The sequence below is a fragment of the Varanus komodoensis genome, unplaced genomic scaffold (assembly GCF_004798865.1).
Source record: "Varanus komodoensis strain SLA01 unplaced genomic scaffold, ASM479886v1 scaffold11, whole genome shotgun sequence".
Classification (NCBI taxonomy): domain Eukaryota; kingdom Metazoa; phylum Chordata; class Lepidosauria; order Squamata; family Varanidae; genus Varanus; species Varanus komodoensis.
Window position 1 is genome coordinate 17,430,282 of NW_025335317.1, and position 11,838 is coordinate 17,442,119.

The 11,838-nt window shown below is 43.5% G+C and overlaps 1 protein-coding gene and 1 long non-coding RNA gene across 3 annotated transcripts in view; one reads left to right on the forward strand and one right to left on the reverse strand.

Annotated features, from left to right (window-relative positions):
* Positions 1 to 11,838, forward strand: part of LOC123018417 (prosaposin) — a 131,641-nt gene that overhangs the window by 63,559 nt on the left and 56,244 nt on the right. Inside the window, exon 2 of one of the 2 annotated variants that reach the window (XM_044420492.1) lies at positions 4,071 to 4,206. The exons of the other annotated variant lie outside the window; for it this stretch is intronic. The gene's annotated coding sequence lies outside the window, so the exon portion shown is untranslated. The remainder of the gene's footprint in view (positions 1 to 4,070; positions 4,207 to 11,838) is intronic. 2 annotated transcript variants of the gene reach the window in all.
* LOC123018422 lies at positions 2,136 to 5,618 on the reverse strand. The gene is made up of 2 exons (XR_006413778.1): positions 4,673 to 5,618; positions 2,136 to 2,697 (listed from the first exon to the last, which is right to left on the reverse strand). It is a non-coding gene; the product is annotated as an uncharacterized LOC123018422 (long non-coding RNA).

Here is an 11,838-nt window from a genome sequence, read left to right on the forward strand (position 1 = left end):
TTTACACAGGGTTGGAGAACTTGTTGCTCTCCAGATGTTTTGCCCTACAACTCTTCTCTTCCCTCACCATGGGCTATGCTGGCTGACTGCAGGCCAAAACAGCTGGGGACTGCATGGCCCAACCCTGATCTACGATGTGGATTTGCTCCATGCTGACGTACTCCTGGCCTGTGTCCATTGCTAGAATTCATTCTGTTTTGGATTTAGGGCCTTGCCTTCCTGTGAAAATGCTCTTTTTGTGATATATTCCTGCCACCTGGGGACTAAACAAGGGCTCTGAAATCTAAAGTATGGCTGAGACAGATGATGGGCCAACAGGAAAGGAAAAATATTACAAGGATGGAAATATGTGTACACAGCTGACCCTTCCATGGGACAGACTGAGAGAACCAGCACAAGACCACTGTTTTAGGCTGTCATGGAAGGGAGGGAAACAATAGATGTTTCATCTGTTATTGTTGTATTTTTCTGCCAGGGAGTGGGAGAGATGCTTTCAAACAGGGGCCTGTTAAATTCACTACTTGCTCTCTCAAGAAGTAGGCTACACTAGTCACTTTTTTAAAGTATGGCAAAAACAATGGTACTGAGCTGCATGAGATCCCACCTGCACCACCAAGGTGGCAGACTTGCCCATAATTTAATGGAAGAAAGAGGACGGTCTGGGTTCCATATGCATATTAGCTTAGAGGACTGAATGTGTATATACTGTATCAATATTAGATATTTTTAAAAATAAGAATTGGTTCTTTAGATTGCTTCTGTTCCATTGTGATTCATTTGTGGTTTCAAGACCCAATGAAAGATTATTTCCAGTAGGGCAAGAATATGTGTGCCCTACATCCTATTAAAATTCATAACAATGTTGGGAGTGAAGGCAGAAACAAGGCATTCAGACTTGGTTATTTGAGATGGGCTTGCCTTTGGGGTGATATTTCCCTCACTGTGATAAGCGGAAGGAGGAACTATATCAAGGCTTGCTGGAGAAGAGCCAAATCGTTCTTGTTGGGTCTCAAAAGCTGTCCGGCTGATTGGTGCCTTCTTCAGACTATCCCTTTTCTCCTGCAAGCAAGCATTAATGCTGTACAGACATTTCAGTGTCAAACTGGTTTCACAGCACTTTTGAAACTTTCAGTAGTTCACATAAATGTACACCATGACTTCTTCCCTTTGAATGGTCATGTGGAAGTACAAAAATTTAACTTGCCCCTAAGTCCGTTAGCATGCTTGGATTAGATCACCTGTCCAGTTCAGCACATTAAGAAATGTGGGTTCAACAGAGCCGTGTAAAGTTCAGCATGCAGTCAAGCAGTTCTGTGATTGCTTTGCCATGTGCCTAACTTGGAGCTGTTCCCACACTTCACACATAGTTGCTGCGCAAACCAGCTGTTGGCAGCTGGCTTGAAAGTGGTGCAGTAAACATAGGTTGGGAGCCAGACACACGGTGAAGCGATTGCATGAGCCAAATGCCAAGCAGATCTCAACCCGTGTTCCTGACTTGCCAGTTTTGTCCTGTAGCCCGATCATTAGAAGTGAGGAAGGAATGATCTCCGATGGTCATGCTGTGGACAGGAAACTGTACCGTACACAGCCTGCAAATGTTGAATTTGCTCACAACTTGTCCCCCTCACTCATCAAATGTAGCCCTCCATGTGCCTTTGAAGTCCTTCATGGAACAATTAACATAGCTTCTCAGGAACCACTGTCCTGCAGTCCAGAATGAGACCTTTTAAGAATGTTGACAGGGTAGAACAAAAAACCCATGCAGGGAAACAAACAAAAAGCCTAAAAAGAACAAGTAATACCAATCTGATCTTGTTGTTATATGCCAACCCTCTCCAACTTGTGGCAACCCGATGAATGAAAGCCCTCCAAAATGACCTAGCCATGATAGTCCTGCTCAGCTCTTGCAAACTCAAGGCTGGGGCTTCCTTTATGGAGTCAAATCCATCTGATATTTGGTCTTCCTTTTCTTCTTCTGCCTTTGACTTTCCCTAGCATGATTCTCTTCTCTATTGCCAATCTGGTCTAGACAGTTCTAAAAGCTACAACACAATTGCAGGTCTAAACCTGAATAGTCCAATAAAACATAATCAGGGAAAGGGGAGAGAAAACTACTTTTCAGGGCCTTTCTGAAAGTTTGCACTGATGGGGTACTATGGACCTGTTGGGAACCCATTCCAGAGATGTAGGGGTCACTGCAGAAAAGGCTGTCTGTTATGCCACCAACTCTTAAAATGATCAGTCAGCTTAGATACTTAAGATACAATTTGGCCAAACTGAATTGCTTTGGCTTGTTATTCAGATTGGTCATAATTGAAGTCTGATTGCATTACTTTCAATAGAGGTGTTCACTAAATTTCTAGATTGTGCTCTCAGTCTCCTGAGGACCAAGAGTGTGTGTGCACACAAGGCGATATTTCCGAGTACTATAAACCTCCCTATTCCGGCAGCCACTACCACTACGTTCCAAAGCAATGTAGTCCAAGAATGACATCAGAAGGGAAGCAAAGGGAATAAGTTGCTAAAGCAACCAGAATGCCTTAGGCTCGAAACGGGGAAAAGACATCTGATTCCAATTATCTCGTAGCAGTTCTGAATATCTGTTTTTTGGTCCAGACTGGTGATGTGTCAGCAACGTCACCTGATTTTTGCTGATGGGTTTTTCAATTAACCCTCACACAGTCGACCAACAGGCATCTGGAAATATGTAAAAGAAATAAGACCAGCCAGGCAGCCAAAAAGAACAATTAAACAAGCAGAGAGGTGACTTTGATGACTCAATTCCATTTTTTCTTAAAGTTGTGTTGTGATGCAGAACACTGTTTCCAGAAATACATTCGTCCCAGATCAATCCCAAAATGTCCCACTACTCCTCTGGTACCCTGCATTTATGGGGAGGGGGATATGCAGACATTTCCTTAACTTGCTTAGTAGTAATCTTTTAGTCTGATTAGTCCATATAGCACATATGCAGAATGCCCTGTTTTATATTCCTACCCAAAAAAAGAGAGGCTACAACAGATTTTTGAAATCTAAATTATAATTTGTCCATGAAAATTTGGAAGACCAAAAGCACAAAAGTTTCATTTTTCAATCTACGCTTTCATTTAAGTGCAAATTCCCTCATTTGGGAACCTCTGAGAACCTTTAACTTTATTACTATGGAACTTTACAGTGCACTCCTACACTCTACTCAAAAGTAAACCCTATTGAGTTCCTTAGAGTTTACTCCCAGGAAACTGGATCAAAGATTACAGTCTGGCCTGTGTGCTCTTTGTAGTTAAGTTGTCAAGTGGTATTTCTAGTCCATTCTCTTTATTCTCTAAACTATACTAGCTAGCATACACACAAAAGCATTGGCTCGGGCTACAGACAGTATCGTCTTGCAGCCAGAAGAGACAAAAGTTCCAGACAGGCTTTGCATAGCACTGTATCATCTAAGCTTCCCAGGGTTACAGCTAGTTGTCATGAACTGACACTGTCTGCTGAGGCCCACCCTTCTCAAGCTCAGCTGGTTAACAAATCCCTCCCTCAGAGTGGTCACCTGCCTCCCTTCAAGTCCCTTTGGGGGGGCCTCATGACCCTGCCTTGCCCCTGTCTGCTGATGCCTAACTCTTGGGTTTCATATTCCTATCACTTCTTTCTCTCTATTGGAATTCTGTGTTCCAAAAGGCTCCAGGGATCCTACTTGGCTGGTCTCCAAAAGGTTAGACAACAGCTCGGTTTTCTTGGTTGTAAACTTCTAGGGAGCCTTGGCAGAATAGAAAATCATCATCATCATCATCTCACCAGTCTCCTGCTCCTACATGACTGAACCGCACTTTCTACCTCTGCCTCCCTCTCTGACTCAGAATCATTTCCTGTGATTTTCTGGGCAAAGGTGAAGGACCCCATCTGTCAATTACAGACAACTATAACAAGCTTACAAAGTAGCGCCATAAGAAAGCATGTCCACACTATCAGTCCTCTGGGCTGCATACAATGTAGTCTCCTGTATGACCCAGTCATTTCAATGGCTCTACTCTAAGTAGGACTAAGGTTGCATTGAATACTACCTCCTTTGCCTACAGGTAAGACCATGATGCTGTCATGATGGCTGTGCTTCTCAGTAGCATCCCACAATGCTCCAGAGTAACTTTGCTTTGCTCCCAGCCACCTGGTGTTGCTTAAAATGCTACTGCAGTCTACCTTAAACATCACTGTCAGGTAAGTGTACTGGGCTCATCAGCAAAAGAGGAGGTGTACCAGAAGGCATATGGCACCAGACCCAACAAGACTTGGAGCTGGTTTTGGCAGTGCATCTGTCTGGCCATCTAAGTATGAGTGGAACCTCAAGGCGTGTCTGAAACTCCAATTTCCAGGGTTCCCAGCTGGTCTCACTCTCTTCCCTTTCCTCCCCTTCCCTGGCTTTTGTGCCATTGTTTTCCCCATTGCAAAGGCTGCAATGACTCTTTTGGCCCTGCACTTTTCCCTTGGACTCACTCCTTTTTATGTATGGACCTGCTCACCACTGGAAAGTGGCCCCCAAGGGCCATTGAAATTGAATTCAGCGCTAGGGCTGAAAGCAGATTCATACCCATAGAGAAGGAAGTTTGCTGCCTGGAAGGAATGTGCGTGGTGTTTGCTTCTGCCAGTGCTCTGCTTTGAGATTTGTAAATAAACCAAATATTACCTTAAGTCTCCAGTGTGTGCACTCTCTCTCGTCTCCAAAAGGAACCAAGTCCAAGGAGTACTGACTCCTGGAACTTGTTCAACCCATCCCAGGGAAGTAGGGAGCATATAACACACTACGCAGACTAGATATCCTAAAAAAACAACAACAAAAAACCTATGGCATCATAATTGAAACTGAAAAATACTTGCTTTGAAGGAAATGGAAGAGGTGCAGGCTGCAGGCTGCAAGAGAGACACTGGTATAGTTGAAACTTCTGGGATTATATACACTTCAGCCTTGGCACAATTTAAGAGAGAGCGAGATTGAAGGCAAAGAGAGTTTGTGTTTTGACTCCTGCATTGCACTTAGATGACTCCACCATGGTATTTCAAAATGAACAGTACTGCACCCAAAACAACAAAATCCTTAAAAGGGAATCCTGTGGTTTTTGAGCTATGATTAATAGCTGTCTTCCAAGCACTTGCCAGCACCACTGTTCGACAATACATTTTCAGATTCAAAGTGTTGTTTACAACTCCACCATCAAACCAAAAACAGCCTTTCATGGGAATCAAAGTCTAGTTTTAAAAAATCCATAGTTTTGCTGTAATAAACAAACTGATAAAGGAATTCAAAGAGATGCTTTAGTCATGCCCAAAGTCTCAGGAATGCTTGGGGGAATTTGTAGTTTTCTGGGTGGAATGGAGATCTCCATAGACCGTGGGTCCTCAAACAATGGCCCGCAGGCCAGATTCAGCTGCCATGCCCATTTATCTGGCCTACCTCGGAGGTTTCGGACTCACTATGCGCACACGCGTGTGCGCAGCTGCGGGCATGCTGTGAGGCGGCAGCTTGCTCACAGGGAGATAGTTTTGGACTCGCTCGGAGAAAATGATGTCCGTGCAAGCAAGCCGTTGCCTCACCCCACGCCCCTGCCTCGCTGCACACCCCACCCCCTCACCGGCCCACACACCCTGCTGGCACCTCCTTGGCAGCCTGCACCCACCACGAGCACCTTTCAACTGGCCCCTTGTTGAAAAAGTTTGAGGACCCCTGCCATAGACAGAAGTCCTCCTTCACCAACTCCCCCTCCATAGTGTGAGAGTGGTGGTTAGAGCTGCACACTTCAAGAAGGCCTGAGGAGCGCACAGGCGCATGTCTTCTGTACCATTATCTACCTGACAGACCTCAAGCGCTGTAGTGAAACGGTCTGCCACCCATTCTTTGTAGAGCTGCAAAAGGGCAACCAAACGCGGTGCTCCAGCAGCTCTCCTACATCTAAATATTTGGGGCTTTTTGGTAAGATGGGGGGGACGTGAAAGATGTTTATGGAAACATGCATGGTGGCGTACAGGGGATGGTGGGTCAGTCCAGCCATCTGGAGTTCCCCACATGGTTCTCCCCAAATGGCGATTTGTTTCCTCACTTTTGTAAGGTTCCCCCACCCCCTGCATTCCAAAACGGTGAAAATCTCTTGAAAGGCTTAGTCATTGGCAGTAAGAGCTTCAAGCTAAATTATGCTGATTTTTTTGTAAGTTTGACCCCACCTGTTTTGCATTTGACCCTGCCCCAAATTGGAAGGAGGGCCCTGAGAACTTCTCTAAAAGTCATTTTGTCTAGTGGACTGAAAAAGGTTCTACAGTTCTGTCCAGACTGGGAGAAATCCCACTCTCATAACACTAGAAGCTGAGGATTCCCAGGAAGCTAGAGATTCAGTACGGTGTACAGGAAGTACTTGTGCATGCAGTGCAGAGTTAAACTATGGAGTGCACTGCCGATGTAAGCACAACACAGAGAACTTTAAAAGGGAATTAGACAAATTCCTGGGAGGTAAGGCTATCAATGGCTGCTAGTCATAGTGGCTATTCAGCACCTCCAGTCAGGGAGGCAGCATGTCTCTCAGCGCTGGCCGCTGGGAAAGAGGAGCGGAAGGGTGCTTTTGCCTCATATCCTCCTGATTAAAGAAATGCAGATATGCCTTGCAAGAACCAACTGCTGTGCTTTGCCTCCCTCTGCTGACGTGAACATAATTGCTCACAGACCAGGGAATTTTAGTCACGGGTGTGTAAATAACTTGTGGAAATATTGCAAGCTTTTGTAAGTTTATCACATACTGCCCTTCATCACACAGCAGGTTTTTTCTCATCCTAAAGGCTGTGATCTTCTATACTTCACCATGGCATATTTGAATTAAAGCAAGAAAGACAACATAGGAAAACTTTAGAAATGGAGTATCTCCCCTTGCTCTAGCTTCTAATCGGTCGACCACCAAAATAGATATGATGATACAGTAAGTTTTCTTTTCTTTGCAATCTGTGGAAGTTTGTAAGAAACACAGGATGCATCAGCAAACTCAGAAACATCTGGAAATGAATGAATCGTGGTGCAGAATCGAAATACGCATAATGTGGATTTCTAGACTGACTGCCAAGCATCACTGTTCTGAACTCAAAATAGATTTTTGCCATTTCTATCTCTACCCTGGAATGCCTTGCCGGACTACTCCAAATGTCCACCTTGTTGAGTATTCTGCCTCCAACTCCAGCCAGGCAGATATCACTGGCAAACACAGGAATGGGGCAGGATGAAAACCGATTTATTTTCTCATCTGTGTTCACGATTAATAGATATACTGCCTCTGAGCATGGAGGTTTTGTCTTTAGCAATTGTGAGTGGCAGGTTTTGCTAGATCGTGAGGGTGCGTAATCAAGTTATAAAATCAGTTCAGTCCATTGTTTTATTTAGGTCTGTTTATTTCCTCTTCCGCTTCCAAGCATTTTTCTAGGAGACTGGCAAACATTAAAAATGTAAATGTAGCAGCTGTTAAGTTCAGCAATACAATAACACACACACACACACACACACACACACACACTGTAGGACACATGGACATGCCTCGATCATGCCTCTTGCCTTGTCTTCTTAGACATGTTGGTGACAGTGTCACCTCCACTTGCTCACACCTTTAAAGCAGAGATGGACAGAATAAGGCCTTCCAGATGTGTTGCCCCACAGTTCTTGTCATCCTTTAACTGGCTATGGTGCTAGGGCTGATGGGAGTTGTGGTCCTCCAGATGTTTTGGCCTACCATCTCACCCTGCTTTAAGCTACAGTAGCAGGTGCTGTTGAATGAAATAGGGGGAACGGCCCACTGGACTGGGCTGACTGCCTTGAGCAAATGTGTTTTGCTGTGAGCTTGGTAAAACAGAAAGGGCAGTGTATTTATTTACTTATAAAGTGTCTAGATTGCCCCTCATCCACAGTCCATTCTGTGTACAGACATAAACAAAACTGCAAATACAATGTTATGAAAACAAAGCAATTGATCACCAGTGCAATAAAAATTGAGAGGGAACAAACAGTAACACTATACAACCAGCGGACACACTACAGTCAATTTAAATACCTTGAAAATTAAAACAGTCTTGCCCTGACACTGAAAAATCTGATACCTACAACACCTGTCAGTGACTAATTCATTCAGCCTGCAGCAATCACCCTCTTGAGTCTGGGTCTAAGCTGCAAACCTCATGGCCCCTACATCTGGCACGAACATTTTCAGCACATATGTTGTCTTTTTTTATACTGGATGAGTTCTGGAGAAGTTGAAAATGTGCATGCTCTTTGTATTACTTTACAAATATTTTTATTATTTTCTTTAAAGAAATAGAATACAGGAAAGCAAAAAAAAATGTAAAAGAGAAATGCTAAGGAATCTTAACACAAATATAACATATAAATTCATAACTTAGCAACCCCCCCCCCATTCTAGCTTTCTGTCAATCCGTACTTTGGTGAAGCTTGCCAAAAGCTAATTATAGTTCTCTTAAACCAATATAAATTCCAATCACTTGAAGTCAATTATAAATCATCAACAATATTTTAATGAGCTTCATTTCATTCTGTATTAATTAAACTGCCTATAGTAAAATTTCCATTTATCATTGAATTCTTCAATCATTCTTCTGTTTACATAACTAGTTAAATTTGTCATCACTGCATGCTCACCCAACTTATTTTTCCAATCTTCAGTTGTTGGACATGCTGCTGTTTTCCATTTAGCAGCGATCGTAATTCTTGCTGCAGTTGTCATATATTTAAACAACTCTGACATATTCTTTTTAAAAAGTATCTCGCATAATATTCAAAAGCATATTCTTAGCACCCACAGGCAAATTAATTTTAATGGGTTTTTTCCTACTTGTGATAAAATTAAAAGATTTTGGAAGCTGATACAACTCTCCACAATACTTTTGATGGTCCAAACTAGATACTGCCTAACTAGATTTCAGGGTGATGTTGGAAAAATGCCACCACCATGCATCCTGGGATGATTTTCCTATCCCAGATTCACATATTGTTTAACCTACTTGTAAGTTCACCTCTAACCTAGTCCTTCTAGAACAGTGTGACCTGCAGGGTACCAAACAATGCTCGCAAATTTCAGCCACCTGCTTTTTATGGTTTTCTTTCTACAAGCCATTCCTTTTAGAAACATCCCTGGGCATAAAATGTCCCAGAATGTGTACAATGATAGGCATTTTGTGCCTTATTTGAGGACAGATTTAACTACAGCTCTTGTTGGTCTGTTTTGATTGCCAGGAAAAGGAACAAACCCCTCCCTAAAAACATGAACGCTTATTGAGGAAAAGCATCAGTATGCTGATTTGAAGTTTATAGGCTGAAATAGTTTGTTGAATGGGAGTTAATTAGCCAGAGTGCTGTTATGTTGATTGTTCCTTGAGGCAGGAAAGATTAAGTCCTAAATAAACTGTACTAGCTGAAACTTGAAATCCATTCTTATGCTGCTTTTAACTCTTAGTGGAAACATTGACAGTAGCCTTTGATGGAGAGATTATGCCTTGCCAAAGGCAGCTTTGTGTTTGGGGTTCAAAAATTCCCCAGAGACAGTGAGCACCAAGTTTATTTCAAAATGTGAGTTAAACATGAAGAGGAAATGTATCCTGCTTTACTAATGCTTCTCTTTTGGTTCCTTACTCCCAAACTGTGGCTGGTCAGAATTAGCATAAACAGAACGATTCTCACGGTCCAGCATGGCAAGCTATGGCTCCAGATGGCACTCTAGAGAGGTTGCACAGTTTCCCCAGTTTCTCATGTAAATATAAAACAAAGTAATAACACCAAAGGGTACTGTTTTTACTTCCCTGATTATTATGTAGCCTTCAGTCCCATTCCATCCCATTATTCTATGAGATTTGGTGTGCTCTATTTTCCCCCCAACAGGATAGGGGACATAAAAGTTGAACTAGGGATTCCTCTGCCCTTCACCATGCCTTTTTTCCAGCCTCAGAAAACAGTATAACCCATAGCTAATGGTATAACCCCTAATTCCCCAACTGGATACCTTCCAAATGTCTTGGGCTACTCTTCCCATCCATCATGTCCATTTGCTGGGCATGATGGGAGGTGTAGTCTTAACACATCTGGAGAAAGTTGGGGAAGCCTGGTACAACCTTTCTCTAAAACCTTTCTTGTATTGATGCCACCCAGGAAGGCCTTGGCAGTTATAGGTGGCCTATAAATACATACATTAAACAAACAAACAAACACAAACAAAATTAAACTCACTTAAGATGCAAAAAGGTCACGATGTTTTGTGGAACCTCAGACTAACCAATTTATTCTGGCAGACTCTGTCCATTTCATCAGATGCATCCCAAACCCAAAGGTCTTCCCATCCCTGCAACTTCTGCTCATCCATTGTATACTTTCTTCCCCCAGAAGGAGACGAATCATTCATACATTCAGTACGACCCTCCATAGAGAGCACTCTTATTGTATATCTGCTTGCCCTGCTCCTCTACTTGACAAAGCCTGTCCTTGCCCCATAAAATGCCTGAACTGGGACTTTGACTTAAATGAGCCTTTGGCCTTCCTTCTTTCCCCAGGGACAGCTTCAACTTCTGTCAACATGTTTCGTTGTTCTTCAAATCGTTTGCAAGTGGATTTTCTGTTCTCCTTTCACTTCTGCTTCTTGTCGGTTTAAAGAACACCACATCTAAGAAAATAAGGGCAGTTCTGCTGGATCAGAGCAAAGGTCCCTCGTTGTGTTATCCAGGGTCCTTTGCGAAGTCCATAGCAGGACATGGAGGTGCAGCTTTCTCTGGCTGCATCCCAGTAGCTGGCAATGTACAGCCATCATGCCCTGGAGCCTCTGGTAGCCATATCCTCCATGATTCCTCCTTTAAAGCCATCTAAATTGGTGTGTATCATTACATCTTTGGCAGCCAATTCCATAATTTAATTAGGTGCTGTGCAAAGATGTACTGCACTGCACAAGGATGTAATGTGCTGAAGGCATCTCTCTCTCTCTCTCTCTCTCTCTCTCTCTCTCTCACACACACTCACTCACTCACTCACTCACTCACTCACTCACTCCCCTCTTCCCCAACACTTCCAGATCTGGGTAAGAACAGTTGGACAGCTGCTAAGGCCTAGAACTCAGTGAGGATTATCATGATGACTACCAAAGCCCCCTCCTCACCTTCCTGCAGATCCTCTTGTCATTACCACCTGCTTGCTGTCTTTGCATGTCCTACTCTGAGAAAGCAAGCAATGAGGGCAGGAGAGAGAGACTGCAGGAAGGAAAATACAGCTACAACTGCCTACTCAATTCTCTGCCCCTTTTCTCTGGGCACCACTGGGACTGGCAGAGGGTGAACAAATGGGAAAGGGAAAAGACTGCAGAGGGTGTCTTGCCTGAGTACTCCCCCTCCTGCAAGACCTGGATATTGTAAAACTCCAGGCCAAGTTTTTCCCTTTCTGTAACTGCCAGAACCCACAACATTTTGCCAGACATGATGAGATTATACTTAAAACAGTTTCCCTATATGGTGAGCCAGTAGGACAATGAGAACCCTCAAAACGACTCAGGGTATGATATTGAAAAACAATTCAGTCAGTAACCACAAAAGCAATATAGGGATAACCACAGGCTGTCCCATACCCATGCTGTTATGAAATTAACGTCCGACCGCCCTTTGAGATCTGCGGGAGAGTCCCTTCTCCGGGAACCCTCCATGAAAGAAATTAGGAGAGTAAGTACTCGGAGGAAGGCTTTCTCTGCGGTGGCACCCAACCTATGGAATTCACTCCCCAAAGAGGTCCGCCTGGCACCGTCGTTACTGGTTTTTCGGCGCCAGGTAAAGACCTTTTTATTTAAA